The sequence below is a fragment of the Corythoichthys intestinalis genome, chromosome 1 (genome assembly GCF_030265065.1).
Source record: "Corythoichthys intestinalis isolate RoL2023-P3 chromosome 1, ASM3026506v1, whole genome shotgun sequence".
In the NCBI taxonomy this organism is placed as follows: Eukaryota; Metazoa; Chordata; class Actinopteri; order Syngnathiformes; family Syngnathidae; genus Corythoichthys; species Corythoichthys intestinalis.
This window is the reverse complement of record NC_080395.1, coordinates 74,840,147-74,856,092: the sequence shown is the minus strand read 5'-3', so window position 1 is coordinate 74,856,092 and position 15,946 is coordinate 74,840,147. Positions and strand designations below refer to the sequence as shown.

The 15,946-nt window shown below is 39.6% G+C and overlaps 1 protein-coding gene across 2 annotated transcripts in view; it reads left to right on the top strand.

The window, feature by feature from the left end:
- The first annotated feature begins 300 nt into the window (after positions 1-300).
- The window catches only part of LOC130922707 (E3 SUMO-protein ligase ZBED1-like), a 64,055-nt gene continuing 48,409 nt past the window's right edge, over positions 301-15,946 (top strand). Inside the window, exons 1-2 of one of the 2 annotated variants that reach the window (XM_057847674.1) lie at positions 301-2,453; positions 8,788-8,857. The gene's annotated coding sequence lies outside the window, so the exon portion shown is untranslated. Of the gene's footprint in view, positions 2,454-8,783; positions 8,858-15,946 lie in introns of both variants that reach the window. The other variant, XM_057847667.1, reaches the window with a different exon arrangement.

Here is a 15,946-nt window from a genome sequence, read left to right as displayed (position 1 = left end):
TTACACACTCATCTCACCTTCATCTGCTGTCAGAAGAGAGTTATGTGTTTTTTCTGACGCTTCAACAAAGGCTATAGCAGCTGTGGCATATTTGAAAGTCATCGATGCTGCAGGAGATAGTCATGTAGGATTTGTAATGGGCAAAGCAAAGTTGACTCCTCTTCCAGAGCAAACAATTCCAAGGTTGGAACTCTGTGCTGCAGTGCTCGCGGTAGAGTTAGCAGACCTAATCTCGGAAGAGCTCGACCTCCAGCTGGATGCCACAACCTTTTATACAGACAGCAAAGTAGTTTTGGGCTACATTTCCAATGAAACCAGGCGCTTCTACGTTTACGTAAGCAACCGGGTGCTACGTATTCGAAGGTCTTCACATTCAAGTCAGTGGCACTACGTCTCAACAGAACAAAATCCTGCTGATCATGCAACACGTTCTGTCCCTGCAGGCCAACTGAGTGCTACTAATTGGTTCAGAGGACCCAAATACTTGTGCGCAACAAAAAATAACATCGCAGAGATCCACTATGATCTTGTAGACCCGAGTTCTGACCCAGATGTACGTCCTCTGGTGTCCACTTTGAGTACCACAGCAACAGTCAAGCTGCTTGGCTCACAACGATTCTCGAGGTTCTCGTCTTGGAGGTCACTGATTCGAGCTATTACTCGACTTATACATATAGCTCGTCTTTTCAACACAACTTTCAGAGGCAACAAATTGTGTCAAGGTTGGCATTACTGCAAATCAGAATGCACGGTGGAAGAAGCTACACAAGCAGTGCACGTGATTATTCAGACGGTGCAGCATGAAACCTACAGCCAAGAGATCCAGTGCATCCAAAAACGTGAGAAAATTCCTAAGAGCAGTCCTCTCAAAAACCTGGATCCATTCCTTGACAAGCACAACCTTCTGAGAGTTGGTGGCCGCCTCCACAACGCAAACCTCGATCAAGTTGAAAAGACTCCCTTGATTGTTCCCGGTAAGCATCATGTTGCCGCCTTACTTGTAAAACATTACCATGAACAAACTCAACACCAAGGCCGACTGTTTACGGAGGGAGCTGTCCGTACAGCAGGGTTTTGGATAGTTGGTGGCAAGAGAAAGGTGAGCAGCATCATTTACCAGTGTGTGACCTGTCGAAGACTCAGAGCTCCTCTCACTTTCAAAAAATGGCCAATCTACCTGCGGATCGCCTCTCGACAGATCCTCCCTTCACAAATGTTGGATTGGATGTCTTCGGCCCTTGGAATGTCTGTTCCTGTCGAACAAGAGGTCTTTCACACAGCAAACGGTGGGCTGTCCTTTTTACATGTATGAGTGTCAGGGCAGTTCATATTGAGATCATAGAATCTCTTGACACGTCCAGCTTTATCAATGCGTTAAGGCGCTTCCTTGCGGTTCGCGGTCCTGTGAAACACATTCGTTCAGACCGCGGCACCAATTTTGTCGGTGCTTGCAAAGACTTGAAGATACCATCAAACATTGATGGCACAACACTGAAAAACTACCTATCAAACCAGGGTTGTTCTTGGAGCTTCAACCCTCCACATGCATCTCATTTCGGCGGAGCATGGGAACGGATGATAGGACTTGCAAGAAGGATTTTGGACTCAATGTTCCTGCGCTTGAAAGACAAACTTACCCACGAAGTGTTGGTTACATTCATGGCAGAAGTAGCAGCAATCATCAACAACAGACCTCTTGTTCCTGTGACAAGTGACTCTGATGATCCATTCATGCTTACCCCAGCTACACTTCTGACACAAAAGGTGAACCCTCTTCCAGCACCTCCTGGTGAGTTTGGAGCTTCAGATCTCTACAAGTGCCAGTGGCGACAAGTCCAACACCTGTCAAACACATTCTGGAACAGGTGGCGGAAACAATTCCTCCCAACACTGCAACCACGCAAAAAATGGCAGACCGTTCATCAGGTCATCAAGCCAGGGAGTGTTGTTCTTCTCAAAGACAGTCAAACAGCAAGAAATGAATGGCCGCTTGGACTAATAACAAAGACTTTCCCGAGTCAGGATGGAAAAGTACGTCAAGCCGAGGTCAAGGTCATCAAACCAGGAGGATCAACACTTTTCCTCAGGCCTGTCACGGAGATCGTGCTTCTTGTTCCTTCAGATGCATAGCTAGAATATGTTAGTATTAAGTGGCATGTAATCACGCCAGGCGGGGAGTGTGCCGTTACCACTGTTAAAAATGTTAAAATGACTTTTACTTTACATGTGAATTGTCATTGTTTTGTATTGTGTTACTGTCACTTTAAATGAAGACAGGTTGTAGTACCAGACATGGCCTCTGACTTGCCATGTGACCACAAAGTCAGGAAGTTAAGTGTCACGTGACCACAAAAGTCAGGAAGTATAACAAGCATGGCAGCAGGACTTGTTATTGTCTCCTCTGTCAATCTAGTTGAATCTGCAACCATCTTATGCTTTTGATAGCATCGTCGGTACGTATTTGATTTCTAAGATGTCATTTTGCATATATAGATCATTATTTTTGGTAAATTTAGTTATTGTGGAATATTATGTGAGAATTGATTTTGTCATTGTGTCTGATGGTTGTAGCGTTCTAATTAGCCAGTTAAAGAGAATAAATACATGTTTAAATAGCCGTTAAAAAGCAGGTTGGTTTATTTTATTCACAAATTCAGTATATTTACATTGTATAAGAAAAAGATATTTCATTTATTGTGTGTTTCAGTTTTACTCTTTACACGATGTCAATAAACCTGTGGACAATGGACAGCTGTCTTCAGAGTCGTGATGTCACTAAAGAGTTATCTAACTGCCGAGTAGTATCCAGCGTTCATATACCGAGGGCAGTACAGACAGTGTATCAAATACTTGTTCTCCCCACTGTATATATACATACATACATACGGGGAATCGTATAATATGGATCCAAACACAGACTTTGAAATTAGAAGTATTTATTACAAAAACGAGAACAAAGGGAGCACGCAAAAACACGCGAGAGAAACAAAGGGAGTACGCAAAAACACGCGAGGTAAAATGCAACGCAAAATGGGCACAAACCGAGTCGGCGAGAGAACTAAGGGGAAGGCAATAATGGCCAGAAAAAGCTGAATCAAATGACAGCAAAGTCCAACAAAAAATACTACTAGCAATGAGATAACAAAAGATACAACCGTAAAAGGCAAGAGATCTCCAGAAGACGCACACAGCGGTAAGCAAGCATGTAGAATGTAATAGTCCGACACTTGCAGGTGGTGACAGACTTCCTTAAATATTGCGCTTTCCTAATCAAGCACAGGTGTGTCGCATTACCCTGCCAATCTGGCTCAATCAGGTGCTGCATAAAGAAAGAAGAACTGAGAACACACTCAAAACATGACATATATATATATATAAATACACATTTTTTAGGAAAAGAGCAATTTTTTTTTTGCATATGATTTGTTTTCGTTGATTGAAAATAGTTTTTTTGTTTGAAATAACTTTTTCTGAGATTGAATGATTTAGACACAAATGTCCTACCCATAATATGGCCCAAAAGGCAAAAAGGATTGCTTCAATCAAAGAAAACAGTTTCAATGAAAAATTAAGTATTCAAATGCAAATTTCTGAGTCTCAAATCTATTTTTTGCATTCAAAATGTTTTTCTAGGATTGATTTTATTTTTTTCTTTTGAGAATTTTTTTTTTTTGTTTTGAAGCAACTTATTTTTTGATTGAATAATAAGGACACAAATGTCCTAGCCAAAATGTGGCCCAAATGCAAAGCTACATTACTTCAAACAAAAAAAGTTGTTAAGATAAAAAAAAAAAAAAGAAAAAAAAAATCAAAGAAAAATAGTTTTTTAGTTACAGGGACAAGAGACTATTATAGGGCCACCCCACACCACCCCTGCCACCGGCTTGTCACGACAACATACGCAGTACTTTTAACGCTTTGCAAGCAATGACAGTGTATATTTTCAAATTATTTAATTTGAGATGGACAGTTAAATTTAACAGACCGTAATGGTAAATGGTGTTATACTTATATAGCGCTTTTCCACCTTTCATGTGATGTGACACAATATAAACGATCAATCAATCAATATAAACAATCTATTGTCCCGCGTAGGCTACAATACAATACAACTGAGAGTGCTATGCCTGTCTGCTAAGCAACAAAACAGTATAACTAAACATCCGGTGCTCTGATTGGTTGGCTTCGTGACACGTTAGTAGCATGTGCTCAACTGAGCGCGCAGAGAAAAAAAACTGACGAGCGCAGGAGTCGAGAAATTTTACGAGTGCAGGAGGTGTGCTCAAAATCCATTTTTGCTCACTCAGAATAGAGGCAGCAATCAAAATCCATTGTTGCTCGCTCAAAATAGAGGCAGCAATATAACGCCATGTGGATAAGACAAGAAAAAGTGTAGCAGTGTGCTACGTGTGTGCACGTGTGTAACAGTGTGCTTCGTATTAGCGTTTGCTATAATACACAAGGGGTTGTAAACCCCAGATAAATCCAGCCGCCGGACCCGAGTCTGTTCAGCCTCGCGCACCTCAATAGGCTACTATGTACTTAGTGTAGCCTTGAGCGCTCTAGAGCCGGGTCAAACCATTCTCTGCTAAGGCAGAGGGGGGCATTGTACAAAAAAAGGAAAAAAAAATATATTTGAAATATTTAAATGTTTGTTTTTAAGTATATATTGAGAAGAACATAATATTTAATCAGACAATGATTTATATACAAAAGAAATATGTGAATGTAAAGTAAAATAAATTGTGGGTCATTCAGGGGCCCCTATGGTCCTGAGGCCTTGGACAACATACTCGGTTGCCCCGCCCTGTCGATGGGCTTGGTCACGAGTCACACAAGACTGCACGATCCTACCTAGTAGTATTGATGCAGGAGGGCCGCGTCTCGCGTCAAATAATAAACTCTGCCGTTCCTTTCGCGTGCAACGCGTTGAGCCGCTTCTGAGGCCTGACTAACATGCGGCTGAACTGCGACTGGTGTGCATTGGCTGATTGACTTTCATGGCCGCGTTTCACTGCGTTGTCGCGGCAGCAACGTTGTCGCGCCATAGACGTTTCTGGTGTGTCACTGGGGTCAAGTTCACGTTTCACCACCAATGGGAGCGTCGCGTTGGCGTATTGAACGCACCAATTGGGGTGTCGGGCTGACACATCACTGCTCCGCTGACAGTGATACTACAATACGTTTCTGTCTAATTTTATTTTGTGCGCTTCATAGATTGTTTTGTGCGCTGAGTATGTGCAAGCAGTGCGCGGTTGTGCAGCTTAGAGGGAACATTGAGTGGAAGTAATTTTGGCGTCCATATGCGGCGAATTCATAGGCGGAGTTTGACTTTTGGGGTAGGGGGGGCACAACATGTTGATGACCCCGTAACGCAGTGTCAGCAATAAAATTAACCTACAAGAATATTTATAATAATAAGTTGACAATGAGCATTTTTTGTTTCCCATCATTCTTGAGGGGAATTTTAAATCAGGCTGCTTACTTTTAGCCAAGATTGTCATCCATTGAATATGGTACGCCCGCCGGTGTCGTGCCAATGTAGTTAGCCCAGTAAAAAATTGTATTCCCTGGATGGAGCCATATGGAGGTAGATTTGTGTCTTTATTATTCAACCCCAAAAAAATCGCTTCAATTAAAAAAAAAAAAAAAAAAGTGTTTGAATGCAAAAATAAATTTGAAACTCAAAAAAACTCCCCTCCCCCCAAAAATGCATTTTTTTTTTTTTTTTTTTTTGATTGAAGCAACTTTTTTGATTGAAGTAATGTCCATTTGTTTTTGGGCCACATTTTGGTTAGGACATTTTTGTTTTTATTATTCAGTCAAAAAATAAGTTGCTTCAATAAAATATAGATTTTAAAAAAGAAAATCAATCAAAAATAAAAAATTACAATCATAGAAAAAGTTTTTGAATGCGAAAAAATATTTGAGATTGAAAAATTTGCATTTGAACACTTAATTTTTCATTGAAAAAGTTTTCTTTGATTGAAGCAATCCTTTTTGTTTTGGGGCCATATTGTGATGAGGACATTTGTGTCTAAATCATTCAATCCTCAAAAAAGTTGCTTCAATCCAAAAAAATATTTTCGGTCAAAGAAAAAAATCATTTTTAAAAATAATTATTATATTAATATAATTATTTTTTTTCACTGCCACGTCTCTGCCGGCGCCCGGGTCTCCCCAGCCGCTGCAGCAATGAGAATTTCCGCGTCTATCATATTTCTATGGGATCAAAGCCATGGCTTGTGCTTGCTTCACTTTGATATAGGGAAACGGTTAAACATTTCCCCTTTTTTTTTTAAGCACAAACTTTTTCAATCACGCTAAATTGCGTGTACACTCCCTTCCGTATTCGTAGCTTAAATGCGTATTTACGTGAGCTGGCTGCTCGTGAAAGCCATTTGATATACCACCGAATCATTTTGGCTGAAGAACAAATAAATGTGGAATTCAAATAAACTGTTTTCGGCTATTTTTTTCGGTTGAGTGAGATTTATTGCACACAAATAAGAAAATATAAAAATTATTAATAAGTAATCAATTTATAATGTATATTAATAAATATTAAATCAGCGTTATAAATAAAATTTATTATTATTATTTGGCTTCTCTGACACGAAAATAAATAAATAAAACAACACTCGAAAAATATTACCTAAAAATCGTGTTGAAATGTCATTTTGCACTGGTATTAATATATAAATAATCCCATCAACTCCACGCAGTCATCCCCTCCTGATCTCAGATCGCCAAATGCTGACGAAAAAAGAATCGTTTGCTCTTTACAATGTAACCATTCCACTCTCATTGGTATGTTAAGAAAAGGGAGACATACATGTTACATGTATATATACACATCCTACGTCCCCGCGTTTAATTTTTGGACGCTTTAGTCGCACAGGATGGACTGATGGACTCAACGTTAATTAATTTGCGCCCCGACCCGACAAGCTGTGACACGGAGAAAAAAAGAAAAAAAACTCGGAAAAATATGCCATGAAACTACCGTTTCATAGCAAATCAGTATTATGGTGATCATACTAAATAGTCATTTTCCATGGGCACAGATTAGATAAATTTCGCTGCCATGAAGTCCAGCTAGAGTCTCTTGACAGCTTTCTCGCGCGCCCCCGCGACGTCTCCATAGCTCTGCCTTATCGCCTTGTAGCTACTGGCGAAAGTTTTAACGTACTGTAAAGCGGATACAATGTCGTCATATGTAGTCTCGAGTCTTTTGATAAAAGCACTGTAAACTTTGCTCACTGTGTTTATGTGGTGATTTTTGTGCATTTGAGTAGCATATGATAGGCTCAATATGAAAGAATATGTGATAAAGCCCTTTTCTTTCAGTCCTTAGCTCGTTCACTGCCGCAGCGCTGCTGCGTGACTGCCGAGAAACAAGTTAGCGTAGCAGTCTAGCAGAACGAATCATCTAAGCATTCTCGGTAGGACGGAGAGTCAGTGAACGGGAAGTGACATAACTCAGTCTTGCCCTCTGCCTGCACGCTGGCTGCTTATTGGCCACACGTGGAAGTGAGTGACAGACGCCCTGATTCTGTTTCCGCTCCCTCCCCTGCCCGCGATGAGGCTGGCATCTGATTGGTCGTGTGCTATGTCAGTAGACGCTGCCGCTTGCTCAACGCCCTCCCACGCAGATAACAAGGCAAGCCCCAACTTCATTAAACGAATCAGTGCAGAAAGTGATTAGTTCGGTCTCGTTCACCCAAACAATTCGTTCAAAAAGAACGAATCGTTCACGACCGATACAACACTAATGCAGACTAAATCACTTCCCAGCAGTAAGTGGTGGTCTAACATTTAAACACAGGGAAAAAAAAGAGAGCAAAAAATATATATAAATAATATAAACACTGTGAGCACATCTGCTCGTTACAGTACTGTACTCACACGGTGAATGAAGAAAGACTTTTGGCAAATGTTAAGAAGCAAATGGAACTTTTTTGGAGAGGCAAAATCATCCTCATTCCTTAAAAGACAACATATTGCAGGGTGAGTCATCTTTGCTCAACTACGAATACTATTTCTGATAATACATGGCATTTTTCTTCGTGCCAAACCTAGGCGTTCATGTTTAAGCCAGGCAGCGCGTTCCAGTTAAATGTTACGTTGTAACTTTTGAAGGACTGCGTCGTCCTTGAAACTGTTCCTCCCTCGCTTCGCAAAAAGAAAATTTTTATGAGCGTTGGGCCCCACGGCTCAACGCTGAGTCCAAAAAACCCTGTGTCAAAAAAAAATGTGCTCAACGCAGAGTACAAAAAACTGTCATTCTTACAAGTCGGCATGGTGTCGGAGGATTGGCTTGTTGATGAGTTAATGAAACAAATAATATATGTGCATTTTTTGTGGATTCTCTTTTTTTTTCCCAGGAGAAAAAAATGTAAATACAGTGCTTGTGTTGACACAATCTCTTGCTGAATCTATTTGTATTGTGAAAGGTTTTAACTATGCACAAACTTTGCAATGCCTGCAATCTACAATTTAGAGGTCAGCTTTTTGGGATTTTATAGTTGTTATGTACTTCCCTGATCTAAGTACATGTAAGGCCGAGACTTGAATGGAACAACACTTCTTTATTCTGTCTGCTTCTCATCATATATATCAGAGACATAACAGAGATTCCTTTTTATACTGTAATACCACACCCACAGGAAGTGCACACTATGGCAACAGCAGTGTGACATAAATATGTCACAATAGTGTGCATTACTTTTGAAGCCATTTTGAACATGCCCTCCTTTATTAATTAATTAATTTCTTTTTAGAAAGATGTGCAACCACAGCTCAATCAAGTTAGTGGCCCACTTCAAATAGATGTGAAGAGAAAAAGAAGTGCATGGTAAGATTGTTTATATACCCAATTCAATGCCATGCCTGAAAAAAAAGTTACCTAAGTATAAAATGAACAAAGCATCATTTTCATTTTGCTTATGCAACATCAAAATATCCCTTGTGAATAAAATATTTTTTCTTTTTTGCACAGAGTACAATCAAGCAAAAAAAAAATAAATAAAATAAATATATATATATATATATATATATATATATATATATATATATATATATATATATATATATATATATATATATATATATATATTAATGTTATCATTAACTTTACAGCCAACTTCCGCTGTGTAGCCATGTTTATTTACACAATAAAACAGGGCAAAATAAAATCTGCATTTGCTCACACACCATTTTTCTTTATTATTGTACATCCACCCACATGTATCTTAGTACATCTTAGTATATCAATGATCAAGTCCAAATTATCTCTCTTCTATTTGTCCCACTTTTCTTACTAAACTTAAAGCGCGTATGACAGGATTAAAAAAAAAAAGTCTTAAATAGCATTATTATGTGAATTAGAATCATATTTTGAGATGATTCGACTATATACAACAAATTGGCAAAGCGCAGATGACGAGAAATTAGTCTTTTAATCTGCGGTTTAGCCACGCCTACTATTACAGGGTTCTAGCGTCCCCAACAGGAGGATGACGTCGGCAGGAGAATGGTTTCATTTGATTTCAGCCCATTGAGGGGGATTTATTCAGAACGAGGAAAATGCGACGAAGAGAGCCGCAAAATATCATTCTTTCAATCTCTCTACTCCAATATTTTTACAGGATATTCTTTTTATCGAAGTATTTTTCCCCAATTGCTAAATAAATGGTATGGTCATGACAAATAACAGACTTGTACTATGAGGAAAATTAAATATTTAAAATGCATGTATTCAGTACGACATGGCAAAATTACTCCAGAATGGTCAAAACTGTCCACTTCTTGCACCTCCTGAACTATATTTTATGCCATCGGCTTTTGTCATTTCCCTGCCCGCCCCAGCTTCCAAGACGGATGAAAGAGCGTAAAAAACATCGGGCCGGCAGTGCTCGTCGCCAGTTTAAACGCCGAAAGTAGCCCATTCTCGGTGGAAAAAAATGGCCTACATTGGAGCACAGAGCGTGGCCAAGCCGAGGAAAGCGCATTCTCGGCGGGCACGCAAGGAGGACCGATCAAGCTGGGTCACCCAACCCGTCGTTGTACTGGGGCCACAACAAGCATGCAGTGCTTGTCGCAAGGAATGAACGCCGAAAATAGCCCATTCTCGGCCGACATCGGAGCACGGAGCTGCTCGTGGCCAAGCCGAGGAAAGCGCATTCTGGGTGGGTATGCAAAGAGGACCGGGGGGGGTGCGACAAGCAAATGCATGCCACTTCCTTATTAAAACCTGTGCCATGATCCAAGTATTTTACATAATTCAAAACACAAAGTCCAGTGGTCCCACAGCTGTCAGAATTGTTTGCGCCAATCTCAAGGTGAACAGGATTTTTTTGAAAAAGGCTCATGCGCCTCTTCCTGGTGCAGCAAAATTTTTCTCCAGCACATTTGGCTGGCGTGATGTGAAAAATAAACGAATTAATCCGCAAAATCAACTGAATCCGTAGTCGTTCTGCATACCGTAGTATTGGAAGTATACTGAAGATGACTATCCCGCTGGCCGGATTCCTGGACTGGTTCGGAATCCTCGTCAATCCAGGAAGTTGCTCATTTTCATGGCGGGGGATTAAAAAAACTGAATAAATATATTGATCGCTTCCACACACATCCAAGCGGTCCATTTCATTCAGAAGCATAAAATACAGCGGAAAATATGAATTAAACATGCTTTTTACCGTCATACGCACTTTAAGATCAGTCAACTTAGCAGCATGAACTGAACAATTTCCTTATACAGTTTCTTCTCATCAATTGCGACAGCAGTTTATTCTTTATTCTTTTAAAAAGAACTTTCCCCGAGTATCACACCCCTCAAGCTGAGACTCTTGGTTAGTGTTGGGTCTCTACTCGCCTACACAGTCTGGATTTGTTAGTCAATATCAGGTACATATAACAATCAATTTTATATTCACTTAGAAATCTTACATTATGTCTTACTATCAACCATGAAGAGACTATAGATCAATCAGTGCCCCATTTGCTATGTCATTAACTTAACCTTAGCTTCTCAGACAATACTGCAATAAACTACCTTTAACCAAGAATCTTGTAGGAAAGCCCATTGAGTGTGTTTGTGTATGTGCTTTAGTTTAATTGTTGCGATGCTGGCCCTTTAAGAAGAGCGAAGCTCACCAGAGTAACTCTCTCCTCCCTGTAGTTCGTTCTCCAAGCTACTGTCATGTTTACTTACCATCCGAAATTTAAGTGTAAACGAGAGAAGTAAGTATAGTGTTGAAGTGTGCCTTAACAATGTATAAGGCGGAAAACACAGACAAGACTGAAAAAGCAGTTTCTGCTTTTGCACCCCATTTGAATAAACTGCTGAATTTTAAGCAAAAGAACTGTTGTGTTTGATAGAACAATATGTGTATCTGCTGCCATAGCAGATTAATGGTGCAAAAAGCCCCCAAAATTTGTCTGTTTTACCCTGGAAAACCCCTGTTTACTGACGTCACGCAACCGCTTTTGTTTCAACCCAGTCATATAACAAAGGTAATTAATTATATTTATTATTCAAAATGTCTGTCACTTTTAGCTTAGAATCGTTAATTGATGTCTAATATTTCATTAAAAAAAAAAAAAAAACTTAAAAAAATTATTGACTAGCATATTTTAAACTAAACAAATGACGTCCCAATGAAAAAAATGGTGTCTGTAAAAAAGTCACGGATAGCTACATAACTATCGCTTAATTGTATTTTTTTTGTTACTGTCGCACTTTCTCCAATATGTTAGATGACAAATAATCAATACAAACTAAGAAAATTGAAAAAAAAAAGTTTAAAAGGGTAAATGTATGAAAAAGGACATCTCGACCACTCCTTGACGCCTTTGATTTCTGCATCGCTACCCTTGTTATATTACCATGTTTCACCCATAAAATCCCCCCAAAATCTTTCTGTAGCCATTGATTGATTGATTGATTGATTTTATTTCGAGCAATAACAACCAGCCATTTACAGCTGTCTCTTGATACATACTGGACTGTCTCAGGAAATTAGAATACACAATATTCTAATTTTTTGAGACAGTCCTGTGTATATATACAGGACTGTCTCAGGAAATTAGAATACACAATATTCTAATTTCCTGAGAGGAAATTAGAATATTGTGTATTCTAATTTCCTGAGAGGAAATTAGAATATTGTGTATTCTAATTTCCTGAGACAGTCCTGTATATATACACAGGACTGTCTCAAAAAATTAGAATATTGTGTATTCTAATTTCCTGAGACAGTCCAGTACATGCTACACAGTTTTTGGATCGAAATAAGGTAAGTATGCGATAATATCTCGTTAAAGTCATGGCGTCTTTAATTCTGCTCTTTCATGCTCTCACCTCCAGATAGGGTTTCGCTGTTTATTTTTATTTTTTTTAAAAGCCCTCCTGTTCAAAATTTTTCTTCCCCCCCAAAATTGAGATTTTAAGATTTCCACTGATGCACACATGCATATCGGACAATTTTGAAAGTTGGCCAAATTGGGGGTCTCAGAGAGGAACTTCAAGACACCTGAATGTTTACCACCATAAACATGTTTGGTTGATCACAGTTCCTCAGCTAATAATCTATTGCATTCGCTAGCAGCCGCGAGCTACCAGCTAGCCTCCCTGTGCTAACTGCTAATGCTAATTTGACTGCATTGAATGAGGCTAAGGGGCCGCTTACATGGTGACTCTCCGAGAATACGAAAAATGTCAAATTTGCATTCATAGCCCGTCTCCATTCGAACAATGTCGCATGAAAACTAACTAGTATTAATGTACAGGCCCTAGGGGGCAGTGCAGATTTATAAGGCAACAGCGAATGATGCACTTTGACCCCAACAAGCTCCTCAGCCCGGTTAAAAAATATGCCCTCCCACTCGAAGCAATGGCATTTTTCTTTCTTTTTTTTCCAAAAGGCACAAAAAATGGAAACATTCAACATATTTAATTTAAAAATATTATTAAAACAGTAAATTAAAGCCGACATTCCGCCATATTTGCTTTTTTAAATGTTTAGTAGCACCTCTGCGCATGCCCAACGTGACGTGTACGAGCGCTGACGTTATCGGTGCGGGAGCTTTTGATTTTTCATGCAAAGCAAGCCCCCTCAATCCCCCGCAATCGGATTCTTCCACATTGGAGGCAGGATTTAGAATTTTTTGTCTTCGCCTTCCGTCTTTGCCGACACCACATGCACACGAGACGATTCGCTACTCAGTCATTGCGTCTTTGTGTCGCAGAGTCGCCATGTAACTTGCCCCATAAAGTTTAAAAGTTTCCAATTCACTTGTCAATCTACGTTGTTGTTCTAATTTCCTGCTTAATGTGCTTGCTGATTATTGTCCATGATGAACAATTACATGCATTATGTGAGTGGTATATTTCATTCACATTTAATGTTGTGTTAATTTAGGTAGATATGTTCATACCAAAGGTGTAGGTTTGCATATAGGGACGGTAGGGATATAACACTACCAACTTTTCAGGATGCTAAAATTGTCCCCACCAACTTTTAAGCAACCTTATTTGCATTATATAATGAGGTCAGTTATATAGGGAATTTAGATTGTCTTCCCATATGTTGTAAGAATAGAATTGACCCTACCATTATTAAGTGAATTATTTTCATTATGTTTATGTTTGCCAATAAAAACCAGACATGTATTTTAAGTTTTCAAAATGTTTCTTTTGTGGTTTTTGAAAACAGAGGTTTAAATCAAACCGTGTGTCACACTAACCATGCATGTAAAAGTTCTAAGAGCCCCAAAACATCACTGCTCTAGAGGAGATCTGCATGGAGGAATGGGCCAAAATACCAGCAACAGTGTGTGAAAAGCTTGTGAAGGGTTACAGAAAACGTTTGGCCTCCGTTATTGCCAACAAAGGGCACATAACAAAGTATTGAGATGAATTTTTGGTATTGACCAAATACTTATTTTCCACCATAATTTGCAAAGAAATGCTTTAAAAATCAAACAATGTGATTTTCTAGGTTTTTTTCCCCCACATTCTGTCTCTCATGGTTGAGGTTTACCCATGTTGAAACTTACAGGCCTTTCTAATATTGTCAAGTAGGAGAACTTGCACAATTAGTGGTTGACTAAATACTTATTTGCCCCACTGTATATCTTTTCCAGATGAGTTGGTTCATGAGAACAACCAACTTTTGGGACTGTTGCAAGTTTTAGAAAGAATCTTCATACATGGAAGTGTCTCAAATGTGATACATTTGATATGGATTTCTAATAACAAAATCTAACTTTTATTTAGAACACTTATTTGAATGGTATGGGAGTAGTAATGTGCCTGCCTTATAGCCTAGCGGCACCACAGCCCATCCGGGGCAGGACTAGGCCTGCTGTTCAACACTGGAAGTCGAGAAACCAATGTACCTATTACAGAGTGCTTATTCCTGTCCAACGTTCCCCCTAAGCTGTGCACGTGCGCAATCGCACACTGCTTGCACAAACTCAGCGCATAAGAAAATCGATGTAGCACACAATATAAAATTTAACAGAAACGTATTGTAGTGTCACTAAGACCACTGTCAGCGCCACAGCACGACACTCCTATTGGAGCATTCAATACGGCAACACCAGGGCCATATATTAAGAGTGTTACGACACTCCCATATGGATCCATTATACGATTTTACTTCCGGGTACTTCCAAGTTATGGAACTTAGGGTAGTTCTAAACATGGCTTCGAAGAGGGTGGATTGCAGTCACACAAATGGCTGGCTGTAAAGTATATTTAGAGGTAAGTTGATGAAAAAAACGATCCCTTTTGAATTTTCAACAGTCTGTATTCTATCAAAGGCGCCTTATAATGTACAGTATATGTTGAGCTTTATTTGTATGTGCGTGGTGTAATTATACATATATTTTATCTTGGTTGACGAGCGATTTTCTCCTACTTTTTAAGCTGAGTCTGCTAACTCGGAATGTATCGCCAAGGATACATTAATTAAGTCACTACCTCTTTTAAATTGTCAACTCGTTCAGAGGCCCTTTGTGACATACACACTCATCTGTATTTGTGAGTATTGGTAGACGACCGGCTTTCACGTGCTTGTTAGCTCGATTTTGTAAGCTTTGAACTAAGGTATGCCCCTCATGAAAATGTACCAAGTCAGTGCATGACAACCTGTATTCTTTACACCAAAATGTTTGACATTGATGTGTATAGACTGAAAAGTGATGTCAACAAATAATTCATTCATTCATTTTCCATGCCGCTTTTCCTCACGAGGGTCGCGGAGGTGCTGGAGCCTATCCCAGCTAACTCGGGGCAGTAGGCAGGGGACACCCTGAACTGGTTGCCAGCCAATTGCAGGGCACAAGGAGACATACAACCATTCAGGCACACACTCATACCTACGGACAATTTAGAGTGTTCAATCAGCCTACCATGCATGTTTTTGTGACGTGGGAGGAAACCTGAGTTCCCGGAGGAAACCAACGCAGGCACGGGGAGAACATGCAAACTCCACACAGGAAGGCCGAAGCCCGGGATCTAACCCTTGATCTTAGAACTGTGAGGCAGACGTGCTAACCACTCAGCCACCGTGCCGCCTGTCAACAAATAACGGATACAAATTCATAATAAAAAAACTAATTTAATGTATATTATTTTTTTTAGGTTACATTTTCATGATCCACATCATGCTGCTGGTGGTGGTGCCTGCTGATGGTGACTGCTGGCTGTGGGCACTAAGCCCATTTTTAGATAACAACAAACAACAACAAAAAAAACCCTTTTATGTTTTGACGACTGACCATTGTCATCCATTTTTTCTGCTGCTCTTGATCCTTGGGGAAACCATGCTGCACAACCAACCATCACAGGCTACTGATCTATAAAATGTTTGGTGTAAACAATGAACCATGCCACCAATTACACCAATGTTCAATAAATAATGTGATTTTCCTTATC